General features: G+C 45.4%; 1 protein-coding gene across 1 annotated transcript in view; it reads right to left on the bottom strand.

Annotated features, from left to right (window-relative positions):
• SUSD6 (sushi domain containing 6) overlaps positions 1-20,920 on the bottom strand; it is a 92,490-nt gene that overhangs the window by 54,784 nt on the left and 16,786 nt on the right. The window lies entirely within an intron of this gene.

The following is a 20,920-nucleotide window of genomic DNA, read 5'->3' on the forward strand; positions in this document are numbered from 1 at the left end:
GCCAGGGCACCCAGCCTAGCTCCCTGTCGCCCCTGTGCCTGGGGCCCATTCCTGCGCACAATGCCCTGTTCTCCCTGCTCCTCAGGTTGAGGATGTCACAGTCCTGCTGGTGGCACGCTCAGGTCACACTCTACTGAGCCCTCCTCTATGGAGGCTAAGGGTCCTGACTCAGCCCCACCTGCCTCCCAGAGGCTACCTGGGTTTCTCTAAAACTCAGACTCAGGACAGATTATTTCCTAAGTCATGGCCATCTCTCCATTAGTTATAAGAGCTAAGTGAACAAGTAAGACCAACAGATATCCTTTCCTTGCTTCAGACTAGTCTGGAAAGGGGATGGTGGTGATGGAGAATCTAGAATAAGTTTGTTCCTTTGATTAACCATCTTCACCAACCCCCATACTACCATGTGATGGGGGGAAGACAACAGTTCATGAAGTCAGAACAGAATTTAACCCTTACATTTCAGATTGTACAGAAAATAAGTGCTAGCTCTGTGGAGTTCAGAGTTCCTCAAAGGGTGTGATAAGAACAGAGAATGTGCCGTGGGGCCCTCTTTACCTCTCCCTTTCTCCCAGTGGCGTCTCCCCTCTTCACTCTCACTCATCCTGATTTGGCTGGGCAAAAGCAGCAAAAGATACCTATATATTTATCAGATCTAAATGCCTCCCACTTCTCCCCCATAAAATGACAAAACTACATTACTTCTAGATGTCTTCAGTTCACTTTTTTCCTCCCTGGGGATAAATGGCTCCTTCCAATCTTGCTAACCTCTATATCTTCCCCTTTCTTTTATGCCACCATCAGCTGAGTACTTCAATAGGCACAAAGTTGTCTTTTGGACTTTGAGATCCTTGAGAGTCATAATGTTTACTTTATCCATTTCCTTTTCATCTCCAGTCCGAAAGCCCAAAGGACACAAACATCAGAGTCTTGTTAAAATTTACCTCTTACAAATCACAAAAATAACTCTCAGTTTTTCTCAGAAAAACTTCCTGGTGCTTCCCTGTTGGCTCAGATGGTAAAGAGTCCACCTACAATGCAGGAGACCCAGGTTCGATTCCTGAGTCGGGAAGATCCCCTGGTGGAGGGCATGGCAACCCACACCAGTATTCTTGCCTGGAGGATTCCACGGACAGAGCACAGTCCTGTAGTCCTGGCGGGCTACAGTCCATGGGGTCGCAGAGTCAGACACAAATGAGTGACTAACACTTTCACTTTCTCGAAACCACTGAAGCCAGGGTAAAGCAGGTACTGGAGGCTTTTCTGAATTGCTCTGATATCCCTGTATTCTTGTCTTTCTTCCCAGAACTGCTCACTATAGCCTCTTGCTGTTTTGTTCTCTCTACCCTGTTCCTCAAGCTTCAGACAGCAGGAACACCAGCAGACACAAGGAACCTTCCCTGTAATCATCTCTAATGACTACTTTCTAGAACCCAGCAGCAGGATGACTGCAGCATGGACCTGCATGCAGGAGACAGCTCTCAAGTCCTAGCACCACCAACCAACAGTGGCTGGGCCTCAGACGAGTCATTCATTCTTCCTGGCACTCAGGGTATGGGCCTGGATGATCCCCCAGTGTCCTTTCAGTTTTAAGGGATCTGTAATGTCTTCTAGGGAAAAGGAGGAGCCCCGAAGTATTTCCTCTGAAACAGAAGTCAACAAAAGTTCTGACTAGAAGGAAGAAATGTTAAATCCTTCCTCTTTATTCCCCAGAGCAGACATATCCTAGCATCTACCTCCCTCTGCGCTGCAACAAACTCAGGAGATTCCACTTTTCCATTTAGAGCTTAATCAATCCATCACCACATTTGTATAGGCCATCGGTACCCAGTGTTCCTAAAGTGCTTTCCAAAAATAACAACTAACAACAACAAAAAACCTAGCCTCCACACACGAACAGGCAAGGATCACCACAGCTGTAGGGGCCCAGAGAGAAACAGAAAAATGCAAGAGAGAAGGATGAAAAAGAACAAACACAGACAGACTCGGGACAGGAAAAAGGAGAGACAAGGCAGAGTACCTGTGAGCAGGAAGTGGCTCAGGTCATACATTTCCAACCCTGAAGGCAGGAAAGTATCTCTTCTCTGGACTGATGGCCTGAACTAGGACAAATCCTTTGCCTCCAGATGACTCTGTTTCCTCATCAGTAAAACAGAAACAGTTTCATGTTCTTCTCACTCAGAGAGGCTGGATCCGTGGAAAGATTCCAGCAGACTGGATAAGAACCTCTGGTCTTCGTGGATATTGTTTGTTAGGTGGTCCAGGGCAAGTTATTTTCAGTTTCCATCTACAAAATGGGTAAATAACACCCACCTCATTGGGCTGTTGGGAGGTGGAAATGGGATCAACATGAAGGATCAGAACAGCGTCTGGAATACTGGGCCCTCAAATTAGCGCTGCTGGAGGCCCCTTCCTGCTCTAACAGGCTGTGACTGAGCCCACATGAAACTCCCAAAGGGCACTGTTGTCCTGAGACAAGGCTCAAAACACAGTTAGTTTAGAAGAAAGAAGAGCCACGAGGTTAAACAAGTAAACCTCCAGAGGTCTCTCCCATGAAGTTCTAAAAATACATATCTTTAAGGAACTGAACATTCCTCCCTCCAAATTATATAATCATGTACATGAGCATCCTGAAGTGATATGTGTCTAGAGGGACCAAAGAGGTTTTCCCTAAATATGTTCAACAGCCCAAATATGCTGTAGGACAGGAAAAGGGCAGAGTTTACATGACCAAGATACACACACACACACACACACACACTCATTACCTTATTATATAGGTGCCACTGTGCCATTATTTTACAGATAAATGCAATCGAAGGGGCCTAGAAGTCTTTCCTCCTCCTGCTTTCACACTGCAAAGGGCTCCCTGCTCTTTTTTCCCAATACAAGGTCAAGCTTATTTGCATCTCCTCTGGGAAAACTCATCGACTGAGCCCACAGCATGGGGCAGCTCTTCTGAACCCACAGCATCACTGCATGAGCACTGGGAGAACCAACCATAACCTTCCCTGTGGACCGCTCACAGTTACTTAACTGTTGTATACTACATTTACTGTAGGTGGTAAATTCCTGCAGAGCCCACCAGCTGCCTCTTTCTGTGCCCCAGAGTGTTCAACATTTATTTGTTCACAGAAGGGGAAAAAAAAGATAAACCCCAAACCCCATAATGTGTGTAGGAAATACAAGATGGCAAAGGAGCAGCAGATATAAAACAGGAAGGGAGAAGGGTAGATAAATCCTGGAAGTTTTGCCAGGCAGGAAAACAGATGCTTGACAGACATGGCTGCAATTGGTTCCTAGACCCAAAGACGCATCTATGTGTCATCACAGCCCTCTGCTTGGTTTCCGTCAGAGCTGAGCAGAGCAGGTTTCAATACTCACTTGGCAAATAAATGCTGGGAAGCTGATTTGCTGAATCCGATTTCTTAGGGCTCTGTGTTTGCAGTGACTATACTGCAATTCAGCAAATATTTACTGGCTGTCTTCGGTGCAAGGCCTGGGTGGTCACCAAAGTGACGTGGGGCATAGTTCTTACTCTCAAGGAATTCACAATCTCCATGAGAGGAATTATACGTTTATCCATATAGCACTGTGAAACTGTTACTAGGGTTTTTTTTTTTTTTTTTTTTTTTTTAATAAAAAAAAGTGCTATGAGAACACAGAGGCCATAAGAACAAAGGATTCTGGTTGGGAGTAGGGGGAGGTGAAAGAGGAAGCTTTGAGCTGGGCCTTGACAATCATGCACAGATTTAGTGAGCTCTCTGGCCTGTTCTGCATCCACAGGTCTAATTATAAAGAAAGAAAAAGAAAACGGAAGAACAATTCACCAAAAGGATGGCAGAGAGAGAGAGGAAAAATAAACAGTGATAATTCTTTCTGCCAAGAGTTGCTGACTGCTGCTGTCTGGCAACAGGAAATAAACACATCTATATATCTTCACTCAAGGGGATGTTTAGGTGCTAGATTTTGGTCTTCTAAGTACATACTCATGGCTGTGCAGGAAAACACCTCCTCCAGGTCAAAAATAGCAAACCCAAGAGAACTGGCTGAAGCAGTCGTGTTTACTTTTTACCATCTCTGTGGATCGCTTTCCAAAGGCTCTCAAGTGGGAGGGTATAAACAGGTCTGTGTCATTTCCTGGTTCTCAGGCCTTCTGCTACATTCCCAGTCAGTCTGGGAATGCTGCCTATTTAAAAATAAACTGTAAAAACTCACCCAAACCCCCAACTCTAAACCACTCTTTACTTTGCTTCATTTGATTTCACTGAAATTAAAAGGGGTTGAACGAGAAGTGAGACTAAAATGACCACAGAGAATGGATTCTCAGGTGAAAACGAAAATACACACTTATTGAGTTCAAGGTCAGGAGATTTGGATTCTACTCATGTTCTGCCTCTAACCGGAAAACCTGACCTTGAAAAAGCATGATGTTTCACCTCTCTGCACAACAGCCGCTTCAGCATTAACCCCAATATAGTTATCCAATCTTTTTGGACCTCCATTATCCTTATCTATAAACTAGCACTAACAATAGCTACCTTGTAGGTATCATATTATGTATCACATGGTATCATATGGTATGAGTATGGTGTAAGTATATCATATGGTATAAGTATCACATGGGAATTACATGTAAAGCACTCAGCACATTGCTTGTATTCAGTAAGTTGTCAAAAATAGGTGTTCTAGTTTTCACCATCTATTATTGTCATCATAATCTGAAAATGTAAAAGGCTGAGCTAGAAGATCACCACTTGAAGAGCTTCTCTGGCTCCAAAACTCCTCTGGCTCTTTAAGTCACCTTCTCCTTTTTTTCTTTTCTTTTTTGATGTGGACCATTTTTAAAGTCTTCACTGAATTTGTTACAGTATTGCTTCTGTTTTATGTTTTGGTCTTTGGGCCTCAAGGCATGTGGGATCCTAGCTCCCCGACCAGGGCCAGGGATTGAACCCGCACCCCTGCATTGGAAGGCACAGTCTTAACCACTGGACCGCCAGATAAGTCCCTTCTTTTTTTTTTTTTCTTTTCAGGCGGTCAGATGGAAAGGAAGGGAGATCAACTTGGAGGACAGTTACCAACATATCCTCAATATTTATGTTAGAAACACTACAACACAACTAATGAAATTCATCAATGAGCTGGAGGGGGCATGCTCGGCTCCCTGGGGAGAGTCTTAGTTGTGGCTCACACTGAAGCCACAGAATGGGCACAAGTGCTGCCTCCACACCCTCGTTCATGAAGCACAACACCCTCCAGGGCCAGCACAGCACAACTTCACCCACCCATCTCTACCTGTGCGCAGCTCCTAGGAGAGTCCTGAAAGAAAGCACGTGGCCAATCAACCCACTTCTAGTCATGACTGACCCCTCCTGCAAAGCAGTCCTGTTTTAAACAAAAAAGTACCTTCTCCTTAATATAATTTGAATGTGGTCAAAAATTTAACGCCCTTCCCCAAAAGTTAAGAGTGTAATCAGAGTATAGTAACAAGACCGAAGTGCTAGACTGAAATTAAATTCAGATGAAATTAATAGGCATTTTCTTTTATTCACTCAGCATTCATAACACGCTAAAAACTATCAGTTCAGTTCAGTCGCTCAGTCGTGTCCGACTCTTTGCGACCCCATGAATCAAAGCATGCCAGGCCTCCCTGTCCATCACCAGCTCCCGGAGTTTACTCAAACTCATGCCCATTGAGTCGGTGATGCCATCCAGCCATCTCATCCTCTGTCGCCCCCTTCTCCTCCTGCCCCCAACCCCTCCCAGCATCAGGGTCTTTTCCAATAAGTCAACTCTTCGCATGAGGTGGTCAAAGTATTGGAGTTTCAGCTTCAGCAGCAGTCCTTCCAATGAACACCCAGGACTGATCTCCTTTAGGATGGACTGGTTGGATCTCCTTGCAGTGCAAGGGACTCTCAAGAGTCTTCTCCAACACCACAGCAGCATGTGAAGGAAAGAGAGATCATGAAAGACCCTCCCAAAAGTACAAGGAAACCAGGAGCCTGTGCATCAAAGCTGTCATGGGAGGGACACAGTGATTCAAGGAGAATGTGAGGGTGAGTGGCAGACGCAACAAAGGTCCTGTAAACGAAGCCTAAAAGACATCCATTGGAACTGATCACTAGGTTATCACTAGTGACCTCCTCAAGAGCGGATTTATTAGAGTCATGAGGGAAGATCATGAATTCAAAGTGAGAAAGCATACACAATAAGGGCAAAACTACTGGGGGGAAGGGTGGTGGAACTGGAAAAGAAGGCAGATGAAAGATGGGACGATGGCTAGAGAGAATTCACGTACTACGAGTTGGACCTTTTCAGTTATCTAAGGTTTTCAGTTAAAGCTTCTGGAACTGCAGCTCTGAGACACTCCCCCCACCCCCACCCCAATCGAGAGTCCTTCTGAAATGACACCCACACACTGTGACTGCCAAAGCTAGGGAGACGCTGGGGATGAATGTTTAAGACTGGCCTGCTTCCTTCTGTTCAACAACAGCAGAAGCCTCTCTAACCCATCACCCCTCTTCCAAAACTGCTACCTCTTCTGTAGGATTGATGAGTGAGAAGGAACAGTCAATCTAGTGGCAGGGCTAGAAAACTGGCCTCTCCTAGTGTCTCTCAGGCCTTAAGATTCTCTGTAAATATGGTCTCAGTTTCTGCCATTTTCCTCCTTTCCATTCAAATGTCAGCTGAGGATTTGCCCCTGAGATTCAGGTTCAGGATTCCAAGAACATGTTCTTCACCTCCAACGACTGAAGCTTACTGTTAAATGTATACCTGGTGAGGTATACATTTAGAGCAATCAAGACACTGTCTTCTAGTCCAAATGTTCTTCATCTTGTGTAAGTTCCAAGAAGCCTCCTAATTTATAAGCAAACCATGACTCTTCCCGTCCTCCTCCTCACAAATTACCCAAACTTCCTGTAAGTTGACAAGGTTGGACTGTGAGGCCCCATGCAAGAAGGAGAAGGAGGAACTTGCCTACTGTTCCTTCCCCTATGATTAGTCCCACGCCCCAGCACTACCTCTGCCCTGACATGACCCTCTTACGGTACAGAGCCATCCACCAAGGCCTGCATGCTCTAGGTCTAGCTCCAACCATGTCTCTACTTCTCTCGATGTGGAGTTCAAAGTCAGGCCCTGAGAAGAAAGGATCTGATTAACACACAAGAAGGAATATTCCTTTAAATCTCTAAATACAAACTCAAAACTTATTTCAAATTAGTCAAAATTCAGGCAGAGGTGTCAAATGAAGAACCTCATAAAGTCCATGTATCATCTAAGATGATGTTAAGAGGGACTGTAATAAAACTCAGCAGATGAGAAAGAAGCATCGTAATTTGATGAGGGAATCTGACAGCTCCCCCAATCTTAACACATATCTTACTGACTTCATTCAGTACATATAAAGAGCACCTACTTATATTGGATTCCACAAAAGGTACAAAAGTGGGGGAAAGCTCATACCTTTAAAGAGTTTACAGGGGAGGTAAGACACACACGAATAACTACAATGAGGTAAAATGTGAAAACCCATGGGAGATATATAGCCAAAGTGCCAAAGAGAAAACAGGGAAGTAAGGTGGAGCCAGCAGAAGGAAATGAAACAGTCAATTAAAGAATTAATCACAACATGGATTTTAAAGTCATAGGAATTCAATCCTGACTCTGCCTCTTGTTTTTTAGTGGTACTAGGTGTCCCGCGTTACCTGCTGTGAGCCTCTGTTTCGTCATATATGAAGTTGGGGTAGCAATACCTAGTTCACAGAATTGTGAAGAGTCTATAATTCACCCATTTCTGAAGAGTTTAAAACAGTATTTGGCAGAGTGAGACTAGGGAAGATGGAAGGCCCACTGCACAGAGGAATTCAGAGCTCCTGTGTCTGCAGAGCTGTCCGGAGCCTCACTCATGGACAGACAGCTGAGCACCTGCACAACAACTGTCCTCTTAGTTCAGTCAGTCACCCAGGCTGAATGGTACATAAATGAGGCTCAGAGTGTATGTACGTGTATGTTCACGCCAGGATAAACCTGAAGTACACACTCAGTGTTCTGCTCGGAAGTATGGCATCATAATACAGGTTAAGTTTCAGATTATACACCACATACTGCATGATACTACACCATGCTATTCCTTTGGATATGGTAGGTGTTCAGTAAATGTGTGGCACAGTGACATGACCTGAATCTGGTTGAATTCCCAATGAAATCTGTCTCACTGGATTCATTTTTCAACAAGTGAACACAGGAGGCAAAAGATACTTAAAAATTAGCCTGAGGGACACAGAAGTCATAATGGAATAACAGAGGCTAGATTTACTTTTTCCTTAAACAACTGGAAAATCAGATAATAATGGTTTTCAGACATTCAAAAATTGGTAGCACAGGGCAGTGATCTTTGAAAAAAGGGAAAGAAATGCAGAGTCCTGCTGGTGCCCCAGCTAACCCCCTAAAGGAGTCTTCAGACCACAGAGCAGGCAAATAAAAACCTGAAAGAGTTCAATGATTTCACTGAGATAAAGAGACAGCTGGGAATTTGGGGATGCCAAGGAGGCTAGAATGTGCAGGGCAAAGTAACTGAGAGGAGCGAGCTCAAAGAGAAAAAACTAATGATGTGCAGAGCCTGAGTGCTGATCTGTGCACGTGTCAGAGGAAAGCAGCAAGGCTGAGAAATGAACCAAAGGAAAGAACTAACCCCTGGCGCTCACACAGAGCCAGAAGTTTACACGTTCCCATGGGCCAAAGTGGGGAAAAAATCTGGTTCACAGGGCACTGGAAGGAATCTTCACAAGTGTTTGGCCTCAGTAGTGGGACCATCCGAGCCCTAGACTAAAGGCTGTCTAAAAAAAAAAAAAAAGAGAGAGAGACAAAAATAAATAAATAAAGGCTGAGAACCAAGCCTTGAAAGGATCAAACCAAGTCTAACTGAATTGCTTCTAAGAAAAAAGCCAAAAAGTTTTTAAAGGAATACAGAAAGTTTCAGCACCTAACAACATACAACTCACTATGTCTAGTTTCAAATCAAAACTGAGCAGACATGCAAAGAGGCAGAAAATTATGACCATGACCTATGGTCACAGGAGGGGAATAAACGAATAGAAACAGACCTAGAAATGACACAGATGATAGAACTGTGGACAAGGATGTTCAAATCTCTATAACAAATATACTCCGTGTGCTCAAGAGAAAACAGGAAGGCATGAGCATGGTGAGGAAAGAAATACAAACCACAAAGACTCAAACTAAACTTCTAGAGGGAAAAATATAAATACCTGAAATGAAAAATATACAGGATGAAATTAACAGATTAGACACTGCAGAAGAAAAAAATCAATGAACTTGAAAACACAGCAATAGAAACTATCCAAAGAGATATACACAGAACATAAGTCAGAAGTACAACTGTATCAAGCCGCCTAACATGTGCATAACTGGGGCGTGGGGAGAGCACATAGGTACACACACAAAAATTTTTTTGATGTAAACTATAAACTCACAGATTCAAGAAACTCATCAAACCACAAGAAGTACCTTAACAAAAAAACACAGCATGGTACACTGCAATCAAAATGATGAAAATGATCATTAAAGAGAAAATATTAAAAGCAGCCATGAGGGGGTAGGAGGAGAGACAATGCACCCAGAGAAACAGAATTACAGCAAGTCTACTGTTATAAACAATGGAACCCAGGAGGCAATGGAGCATCATGTTCAAAGTAATGGGGAAAAAAATCAATTTGACACTGATTTCCTAAGGAAAAGTTGACGGGAACTATGAGTTCCCATCACTGTTTTTTGTGCTCTGCAGTAATATTTTTCAGGGAGGCCTGTGCTGAGCACAAGATGTAAACTCAGTGGTCTTATAAACATCTGCAAGTACTTGTTGTTGTTTAGTCACTAAGTCATGGCCAACTTTTTGTGACCCCTATGAACTGTAGCCCACCAGGCTCCTCTGTCCATGGGATTTCCCAGAAAGAATACTGGAGTGGGTTGCCATTTCCGTCTCCAAGGGATCTTCCTGACCCAGGGGTTGAACCAGCACCTCCAACATTGGCAGGCAGATTCTTTTAACACTGAGCCACCAGCGAAGCTCTTTGGAAGTACAGTATTCTATGAGGAGTCAAAAGGGGTAAAGACCCTTTCTTACTTTCGTAGAGACACGTTTTATACTCATGTACTCAGAACACTGCAAACTACAGCTCTTATACAGTCATATTCCTTAAGACACTGGAAAACAGACAAGAAAGGTCTACCAGAGGATCCATCCCTTAGCTGAAGAAAATCAAGGAAGAAAGAAAAAGTAAACCCCATCATGCAAAGAGTCAGCCTCACCAGCATTAGGCCTGAAGAGGCCTCCCTCCCTCAAGTGTACACATCTATTGGTTAATGTGTCTGATGGGCCTTTACAGATTCAGATAAAATTATTTTTTCAGAATGAAAGAAATATTCCTTAAGAAGTAGGTAAAAGTAACTCAAGAAGTGAAATAGAGTTACTCAATTCTTAGCTATACAACCCAGCCCAGGGTAACATAATCTTCTTCTCATTAAGTACCCTGGACAGGCACCCCATTCTTCAGAGTCCAGCCTGGGGTTCTACCCTGAGGGACCATTAAAATGGCAATTTATCTGTTTTCGACATTGGTTGGTCTGGTTTTTCCACTAAACTGTAGTTAATAAACTATAAGGTCCCAGGAAGGCTGGAGCTCTATCTGTTTTTTTGTGCTTTCTTTGTAAACTCTGAGACCATCACTCTCTCAAAAAACCCTAGTATAGGTGCCCAAGAGGGACTCTCCATCCCAAAATACCTTACTGCCTGAACAAGTGGTTTTCAACGGGGGCAGTTTTACATGCCACCCCGATCCCAGGGTTTCTAGCAACATTTGGAGGACTTTTTGACAGTCTTAACTTGGTGGGTGCTATTGGCATCCAAGAGGCAGAGGTCCAGGGTGCCAGCAAACATCCCATGATGCACAGGACAGCCCCCTAGAACAAAGAATTTGGCCCCATATGTCAAAAAGGCTGCAGTTGAGAACCCTGGCCCGAGTGGATCAGCATGGAGCTGAACAGGTACCAGCAGAAGTTGTACATGTCTTGTAAATTCCCTGCCGCCACTGGCAAGTCTCTTCCTATCACCTGTCTCCAGGCAACACTTTGATCCTGTTGTTGTCCCTAACTCAGGCTTACAGTCCCTCAGAGAGAGGAATTTAAGAGTTTAGATGTCTGGGTTTTCACCCCATCTCGGCCACTAGCTGTTGATTCTGGCTGTTACATATCACAAAACTTTTCTGGGCCCATTTCCTCCTCTGCAAAACAGAAGGCTTGGAAAAGATGACTGAGGAGTTCTTCCAGATCTAAAATTCTATTTGAAATGCTATCTGTCCTTATCATGAGCCAAAGAGAAAGGATTCAGCTTAGTCGAGAGTATGCACAACCACCCCTGAAGGACAGAGGTTCTGCTATTGTAGAGACCGAATCCAGCCAAGGGGGAGCTCTGGAGAAGCCAGGAGCTCAGGTACAAGCGATCCAGAAACGGCTCTGCAAACACGGGCTTAAAGCCCAGCCCAGGCTCTCAGGTTTAAAATACATAGGAAAGTCTCCCTTTTGTCTTTTCAGGTCAATCTTATTCATCAGTGTTAAAGAGGAGGAGGGGGAGGCTCGGGCCACTGAAGAGCAGCCCTGGAATCACTTGGGAGCTTATCAGAGACACTGAGTCTCTGCCTTCATCCCTAACCTACGCTGCTAAGTCGCTTCAGTCGTGTCCGACTCTGTGCGACCCCACTGGTGGCAGCCCACCAGGCTCCTCTGTCCCTGGGACTCTCCAGGCAAGAACACTGGAGTGGGTTGCCATTTCCTTCTCCAATGCATGCATGCATGCTAAGTCGCTTCAGTCGTGTCCAACTCTGTGTGACCCTATGGACAGCAGCCCACCAGGCTCCTCTGTCCAGGGGATTCTCCAGGCAAGAATACTGGAGTGGGTTGCCATTTCCTTCTCCCTCATCCCTGATCTACAGAATGAAAATCTGCATTTTAATAAGACTCCCCAGGTGACTAATTAAAAGTTTGAGAAGCCCTGGTTTAGGGTATACTGCCCTTCTATTCCCTGCTCTGTCATCTCCTCACTTGTAAAGATGACTTTCAAGATTGTCCACATTCTACCCTAACTCCACCTCCTTGCACAGTTTGTGCACATGTACACACACAAACACATACACACCAGTTCAGAACTTCCAAACCCGGAGTCACCAAGAGTCACGAGGACAAGTTCGTTCTCTTTGCCTCCTGCCTACATCCACACAAGGCCGGAAAGAAGCAAGACTCGAAGCACAGGCTAAATCAGAGCTTTTCTGAGCGACTGATTCAGCCCACCCCAGCCGTTCAAAGACTCCTCAGGAGGAGGGACGGTGAACCCAAAGGTACAAACTCTGATGGGAAGAGACTCATCATTTGCATCTGAACAGAGACCGACGGGAGTCCAAAGTTTCATTGTTTTCCTACTGCCTCTGCCTCACGTTACAGAAAGATTCTTGGGGCACAGGCTAAAGGGCAAAGCACACACACAGAGTAAAGAAAAACGCAGCAAGGGTTCTCCTGGGGGTGGGGGCAGCTGGAACAAAGCAAGACCACGGTGAAGGGTAGCCGAACAGAGCGCTGGAACTCAGGACAGAATGTGGGAAGGAGGTGGGTGGACTCTGCTGAGCGGCTAGTGCGGGAGAGGAGATTAGGTTGGGGCTCACCCCTCACCCCACCCGCGGGCGTCAGCAGCAGATGGTCCAGCCCCAGGCAGCTGGCAGAGACAGCCATCTGCACGTGCCTGCCCACCCCTCCCCAGGGCTGGAAATGGGAAGGAGCAGGGCAAAGTCCAGGCCCAACCCAAGCATCGCCTCCAAAGATCACCCTGGGGGTGGGGTGGCAAAGTCACCCAATGCTCTGCCACCATGAGATGAACCTAGAAAACAACTCTAGCATCATCCAAGGTTCTTCTGCACCCACCTTTGCTGCCTCTGGTCACCTTCTTTTATCAGGAGCAGACTCATGGGGTCTGTCTTGGGATCCTAAAGTTCAACCTATCCATGTTAAGAGAGGGAAACTGAGGCCTAGAGGGAACCACGGCTTGCCCCAGGAACACAGGGCTTGTTAGTGGCTGAACCAAAACTCAGCTCTCCCAATTCTTCACTCAGCAAGGTGCCCCAAATACCTCCCACTGAGCCCCCTCAGACTGAGTGCCAGCTCCAGCACTGTTCCCGGTGCTCTGTCCACTCTGAGCCCTCCAGGAATGGCTCCTGGCCAGGCCTTTGCCAGCTGAGAATGTCCGGGAGCACTGAGTCTCCAGGAACTCCAATGCAGCCAGAGCAGCTCAGGGGAAAAAATTCACGAGTAGCTACCTGCCTCTTCCAGAAAGGAAGCAGAAGGTACACACAGTTAACATTCAAGGTAGGCTGTAGTTTTGGCTGGGTGGGGGGCAGTGTGTGTTTGGAAACGAAAAAGGCTTGTTCTGAGAGCTGAAGGGAATTATCAGCCAACACAGACTGGGAGGCGAGTCGGAGCTAACTGCCAAACCAGACTGGCTTAGCTAAGACTCTCCCACCCTCTTCCCCAGGAAACCCACCCCCTCCTCTGGCTGGTCTTCTTACACTAGCCGTAAGAAGCAGTCATTTCAGGGAAGCTGAAGCCCTCTCTGTTGACCTGGCCCTGGGGGATGGGCTGTCAGCCAGGGGGCTAGGCCGCTGGAGCTTCAGGGCACCAGCTGCCCTTACTGTCACCTCAACATCCGCCTTCAACCGCACCTGCACTGCAAGCCACCCTGGATCACTGTGTGCGCAGAGTGGAAGAAAACACTCATTAGCTTTTCAAATGTAACCCTCTGCAGAACCTAAATAGAAGGCACAGTTACTCAACTGCAAAGCAGAAATCCTCTTCTCTTCATCAAACAAAGGTGCACATCCACAACCAGCTATGTGGTTAAAACTGGGCAGAAAGAGGCTAAGGAGTACTGGGGTGAAGTCCATTGACTAACTGCATCTAGAGACCTGGCAAACCCCCGCTCCAAGGCCTTGAAGCATCAGTATAATGAAAGCATCCTAATGATGAGAGGTCTTTCCTAAACACTTTGCTGCTGCCTCCACATTCCAGGGCAATCACCATAGGCTCCTCCCGCCCTTCAGGGCCAACATCAGCCCAGGACCCTGGACATGGATATGCGGGGCCAGAGAGTGGCCTGCCAGAGAAGCTGCCTTACTCAGGGGCTGAAAAGCAATGTTTGATCTAGTACAACCAAGGGCTCATAATGGGCCCTGTGCTCAAACCCCTTCCCATCTGCCACAAGCACCCTGCGGGTGGAGGGGCACGGGGGTGCGGTGAGGGCAGGGAATCGGGCCACTACAGCCGGACTTCTTGTCTTCCACCCCAACAACAGCCCTTCAAGAACTTGCCTCCTGAAGGGCAAACGCGGTTTTGATTTCCAAACCTCACTGTTTGAGAGAACTTCTTGTTTTCTCTCACAGCTTTTTAAAACAGATGAATGCTCCCCTAGGGAAAAAGCAGCTGTAAATACAGGAGAGGGCAGAAAAGGAACACTGCTAGGAGTTCCAAAGGAACCATTACACTATTGTAAAAAGGCTTCTCCAAAGAATGAACACACCCCATTCCAAACAGAAAACACACAATTTCCTGTAAAGGACTTGTCTGAAGGGTAACCTTTGGGCAGATGGTTTCTCTAGGCTGCTCCCTGCTCTACTCAACACTAAGACCTTGACATGGAAAGTGAGTTAATGATTTTCTTCCTGGGAACCTTGAAAGAACTAATTCACAACTCAGTCAGTCTGCTTGTCTATTACTATCATCACTACCATCATCATTATCATTAAAGGGCTAAACTTCATCACCAAACTGCTGTAGACATTTAAACAAATTTAAGCCGTTAGGTTTTTAGGTAGACTGACGCCACAGTATTTACTAGTTGAGATGAGAATGGGAAGAGGGTATAAAGCTGAGACGGGCAGCCTGGCTTCTGCACTTATTACTTTCCAAAAGGAACTGCAATGTTCAAAGGCTCAGGATTCCAGAAAATCACCCACTGGCTTTACCTCTCCATCACAAGTAATGAGGCTGCCACCCCAAAACCCATTTGCCAAAAATAAAAGATCTAAAGAAGTGTTTCAGAGAAAGTTTGTGAGAAGAAAACTCAAGCTGGGTTTATTTTCAAACAAGCTACAATTAAATGGCTTTGCCTCTGTAACCACACTTCCTACCTAGAACTCCAGTAAGTTTAGATGCGCCTCTCAGATGGAGACTGGATTACAGGGAATTTAGCTGGCTGAAACCGGTCTCAGCCCACAGATGTAACTAACCTGTTTGCACAGTCCTGGTTGAATATGAGAAATAAAAGCGGGGTAGGGAGTCAGCAGTACAGTTATAATTCTGTCTAAGTCAGAAGAGGAAGATACTGCTTTTAATTTCACATAAGATTCTATTATTAGAAGGAAACATGTAACATAAGCCATAAACCTCATCAGTGACAAAGCAAAGAAAAACATGTATTTATAGAATATATTTAAATCCCTAAACTTCCCAGAGGAATCAATTTGCCACTAATACAAACAAATCAAACTGCATCCGCTCACCACTGCCCCTAACGGTCTGTTCCCTCAAGCTACGAGCTTCCCTATGGCCAGGCACCTTTCACATCCTCCTTTAGAGGGGATTCATCACACGTGCACCTGGCCTCCCCACAATTCCCAAGAACAACACATTTCCATGTGAACTGGGTTTCAAGAGAATCTCTGAGCCGGACAAAACTCTTGGGGGACAAGCTGAACCCTTCCTGATCTTTCCATTTTCTCTCAGGTCTTGGTTTCCAGAGCCCTAAAAAAACACTCCTTGATGGTCTTCCAGCCTCAGGCCACCCAAACTCCTGCCAGGAACCACACTCTCGAACACGGCCAGATTACCTTCCACCTCTGTCTGCTCTGTGCAGCATCATGTCCTCTGTAAAGCCTGCAAAAGGCACACAAACCACAGGCCCCAGTCCACTTTTGGTGGAGATGGAGAAGCTGCCCACCCTGACAGCAAACGATCAAAACACAAGAAGGCAAGAGTGTCTATTTCAGGATTCTCTGTGGGTGCAACAAAACACGAAATCGTGAGGTATGAGTTTCAGAAAATAAGGAAGAATAAGCAGCAACTACTTGTGAGTTATGGACAGAATAATGAAAAAAAAAAAAAAAGAGAGAGAGAAAGACAGAAATGGACCTGAACCAAGACAATTAAAGAGGGACTTTCCTGGGAATCCAGTGGCTAAGACTCTGAGCTCCCAATGCAAAGGGTCCAGATTCAATTCCTGGTCAAGGAACTAGATCCCACATGCATGCATGCTCAGTCGCTCAGTCGTGTAAGACTCTTTGCAACCCCATGGACTGCAGCCGATCAGGCTCCTCTGTCCATGGGATTTTCCTGGCAAGAATACTGAAGTGGGTTGCCATATCCTCCTGCAGAAGATCTTCCCAACCCAGGGACAGAACCCGCATCTCCTACATTGCAGGTGGATTCTTTACCATGGAGCTACCTTGGAAGCCCAGATCCCACACACCCAATTAAAAAGATCCTGCATGCTGACACTAAAGATCCTGTGTGCCACAATAAAGACTAAGCACAGTCAAATAAATATTAAAAAAGAGAGAGAAAGGACCTCAAAAAGGAAGGAAGGCAGATCTGACCTGAAAGCCTTGAGAGCTGAATTAGTATGTAGACAGAAAGAGGGAATTTCTGAGGCTGGAAGGCATAAGTAAGCATGATAAATTGGGAAGGCAGGGGTGGGGAAAGAAGCCAAGAATCAGGGAAGAACAGAAAAAAAAAAAAAAAAATCCATTTGAGATCCCTCAGGGCAAGGCACAATTGTTACGGTTTCCCTGGTTATCTATCACTTAACAGACTCTGGTTATTCCACAAAGTAAATTAAGTATTCCACTGAATACTTACAATAAGGCCAGACTGTACACCTATGAAAAACAGGCAGAGAGACTCAGCTTTGGATCCACAGGTAGCAGGGAACCAGGGAATGTTCCTGAGCAGTAAACACGACTCCACCCAACTCAACAAGCTTTCCTAAAGGCCACTATGTAAGAGGTACCAGGCCCTCAAGGGTCACGGGGGAAGGGGTGGTAGTATGACCTCCCACACACACAGGCTTCATGCTCTTACCTAGTCTTACTTGAGATAAGAACAATGTTCAGGGGACATGAACCTGGCAAGGGAGAGTAAAGCAGCCTGGGAGGCCAGACAGGATGATAAGGTCTGGGCCAGGGTGGTGGTGACAGAAATCTCCAGTAGAAAGAACTGGCAGGAGCTGGTTATTGATCAGACAGGAGGGGCTCAGAAGAGGGGAGTCATGATGACACAAAGTCAGAAGGCAGCAAGATTCGGTGTCAATTCCCAGATGGTGAGAGCTTCAGGCCATGCTTTGGCCCACTGACCGCCTAAGGTTAAAGTCAGTCAGCTCTGACATTCTGCCCATTTTTGGGAATGAGGGTTACACATTCCATCCTTCCCACTCGCCCAGTTTTTTATGCTAGTTGTGATTTCCTGTAATTCCCACTTGCAAGGGGGTGAAGGAGATGGATGAGTTGACAATTCCTTTGTCCACCACGCAGTAATAAATACATCTCAATAGTCCAGCACTAAACTTTTACTGGCTCTGATTCTGGGAAGCGGAGAACAGGGGGAGGAGGCATTACATTTTAAAAGCCGGGAGGCAGTGTTCTCCTTACCCAGTGAGTTCTCCTCCTAGGCAGAGCCTTCCCAGAGACATTCAGCAAGGCAGAGGCAAGATTTGGAGCACCACCAACCCTGAGCCAGTACCAGCTCTTATAGAGAAAAGAGGCCCAAGATCCCACTTCACCTGGCTATGTGAAAACTGAGTGCACAATCAAGAGGGCAGAATCAACATGAACAAGGCCAAAAATGCTTGAGGACACGGCATCGATGGAAACTAGCAACTGGCCCTCCGCAGTAACTCTCAAGGCGGGAGGACACCTGAGGACTTGCCAAGTGCTTGTCCCAAGCAGAGCTGCCCAGTGTAAGGCTCTGAGCCACAGAAGGGCCAGCCCAGCTCTCAGAAAGGCAGTCGCTCCTCTGAACCCTGACACCCTGCCGGCCACTGCAGTCCCTGACCATCCTAGACCAAAGTAGCACAGTTAACAGGTGAATAGTGGCGACTTCTGGAAGGGAAATCACAGGTGATTTTCTTCTTCCATGAATCATGTAACCTGTATTTCCTAATCTTTCTTCAAGAAATAAGCAGAGGGACTTTCCTAGCCACCCAGCGGCTAAGACTGCAAGCTCCCAATACAGGGGGCCTGGGTTTAACCACTGGTCCGGGACCTAAATCCTACTTGCTCCACGTGCTGCAACAAAGACCAAAGATGTCGTGTGCTGCAACTAAGACCCGGCACAGTCAAATAATTAAATAAATATATTAAAAAAAAAAAAACACTAATAAGCTCACTCAAAAGAAGAAAGAAGCAGAACTTGTGATTTGTTAAATTTTTTTAAAACAAGTTGGTGGGGGAAATGAATTTAACATGTGTACTATTAAAGCATAGTTCATAGGTCACAGTTAGACACAACTGAGCAACTAACACACACACACACACAAAATACACACACATCATTAAAGGGAAAGCGCAGTTGAGCCCTCTTTCCTAACCATTAAACAAGAATAAGAGGGAAAAGAGAGTGCAGACTGAATGAAGAACAAACAGCTGCTGGTTAAAACAACTTGGTGGATCCTGACATTTTCCAAACAAGTGCATCCCTCCCACCTGTGACAGATCTTGATTGCCTGAGAACAGTCACCCACACCCTCCACACAGGGGCTCGGAGAACTAAAACTGGGGTGCTGAGAATATGTTATCACAAAACATTTTCCTAGTGTTTGGTTTAGGCTCCCTATGGACAGCAAAAGGCCTTTTAGAAGTCCGTGACTTGGCCGTACCAATGAAAGAGGGGTTTTTTTAATCCTGCAAGACTCGACTCTGTAACTGGGGTGGTCATACTCCCAGTAACATGGAACCTCAAGATAAGAAAAATAACACATCATTATTATTACCTGGAATCTAACTGCCTAATCACTGCACATTACTCGAAGCATTTTCCATCTAATATCTGATTTAATCTTCATAAGAACCTTAAAAGGTACTACTCCTATCTCCAGGCTTCCCTAATGACTCAAGACGATAAAGAATCTGCCTGCAATGTAGGAGACACGGGTTTAATCCCTGGGTCGGGAAGATCCGATCCCCTGGAGAAGGGAATGGCAGCCCACTCCAGTGTTCTCACCTGGAGAATTCCATGGAGAAGCCTGGTAGGCTACAGTCCATGGGACTGCAAAGTGTCGACCTAGCGACTCTTTGGAGAAAAACTCTCTACCCAAACAAGGTATAGAGAAGTTAAATAATTTGCCCAAGGCCACAGAGATATCAATTCATGACAGCAAGATTACAAATGAATCAGTCTGACACCAAAGCATATAATCTTGGTAGAGGTTCAAATCAATTCCATGTTAGATAGATACTGTAATTCATTTCAAATATTAAAATTATCCTAGATGTATTATGGAATAAGAGGAAAAATTTCCATTCACTCTGGGGGAAAAAAACAGGAAGTTTGGAATATTGTTCACACTGCAGCTTGCAGCTCTACACCCTCTTGAGTGGACTTGGATTGGCTTCCCAGCTCTGCTTCAGAACCTTAGCAGAGCAAGGAGTTTTAACTTGCAGACTGATTCTAGGTAAGAATTCCTCAGGTAGAGGTGGATCAGTTGACTAAGCACACTTTGAGAAACATGCTTTGGGGGTATTCTAGGAAACGTTCTGAAACCACTGCAGCAATTGAGAACTAGGTCATTAGATGTTGATGGCTAATGAACTGCAATGAGACACATCACCTTCAGTCACAGGCGCTCCATGTGAAGAGTGCTGCTGGCAGAACGGAGTGAAGGGAAGCGGGAATTCAGCGACTTTAATTCCCAAAGCTCTCTTTTCTTTACAGACCTGCATCTGAGGAAGCCATCTGCCCCACACCTTCCATAATTGAAATAACCTGGCTAGAAGCTGCCCCCTAAAATGAGCCTGATTCCTCTGAAAAGTAACTGCCAAAGATGGATATACTGCATATTAATAACCAAATTCAGATACCCTTCACAGAAACTTCAACACAAAAAGGCTGACAGGAGAAAAAAAAATTTTTTTAATGTGTGTTTTTTTTAAAGTCCCAACACAAGGCATGTTGCCTGAGTCTTGGCACTCATTTGTAAACTGAAGAAAGATGCACTTGCTGTAAGGTTTTGCCTCTCAATGTTTTAGAGTTAATAGGTGTCCATCCACATATGTGAGCTCACCAAGTTTGCCCTTCCTCTTCGGCTTAAATTATCTATGTCAATTGCATTACTATCCAAGAGAGATGGCTCCAAGTTCAGGACTGCTTTCGGTAATGTGATTAGGTTGTACAGAAATGCTAATGCTTTTCTGGGCACCGGGCTGACCTTTCCCTGATCCTTTCTGGTCTCTGAGGGTAAGTCCTGGCTGCCGCCTCCCTTTGAGGAGGGACACCACCCCCATTATGATTCCTTGGGGTTTTCAGAAAGGTCACACAATGCAGCCAAGACTTCAGAGTGTCTGCTTCTACTGCTACTTACCAGTCATTCATCCTAGAAAGGTGTTTTTTATCCTCTTTTGGCATCAATTCTCATAACTGTAAAACGGGTATAATATAAGCAACCTATTTTGAAGCTGCTGTGAAGATTATATAAACTATGTAAGTCACTTAGATCTCATCAGTGCCTGGTACCCAGAAGGCACTCAAGACATGTCATCTTTTATTAAGACTCCACCTTGTAATATTAACAAGGTTTTGCGTGAATCTATAGAGT

This window comes from Dama dama, chromosome 12 (genome assembly GCF_033118175.1).
Source record: "Dama dama isolate Ldn47 chromosome 12, ASM3311817v1, whole genome shotgun sequence".
NCBI lineage: Eukaryota > Metazoa > Chordata > Mammalia > Artiodactyla > Cervidae > Dama > Dama dama.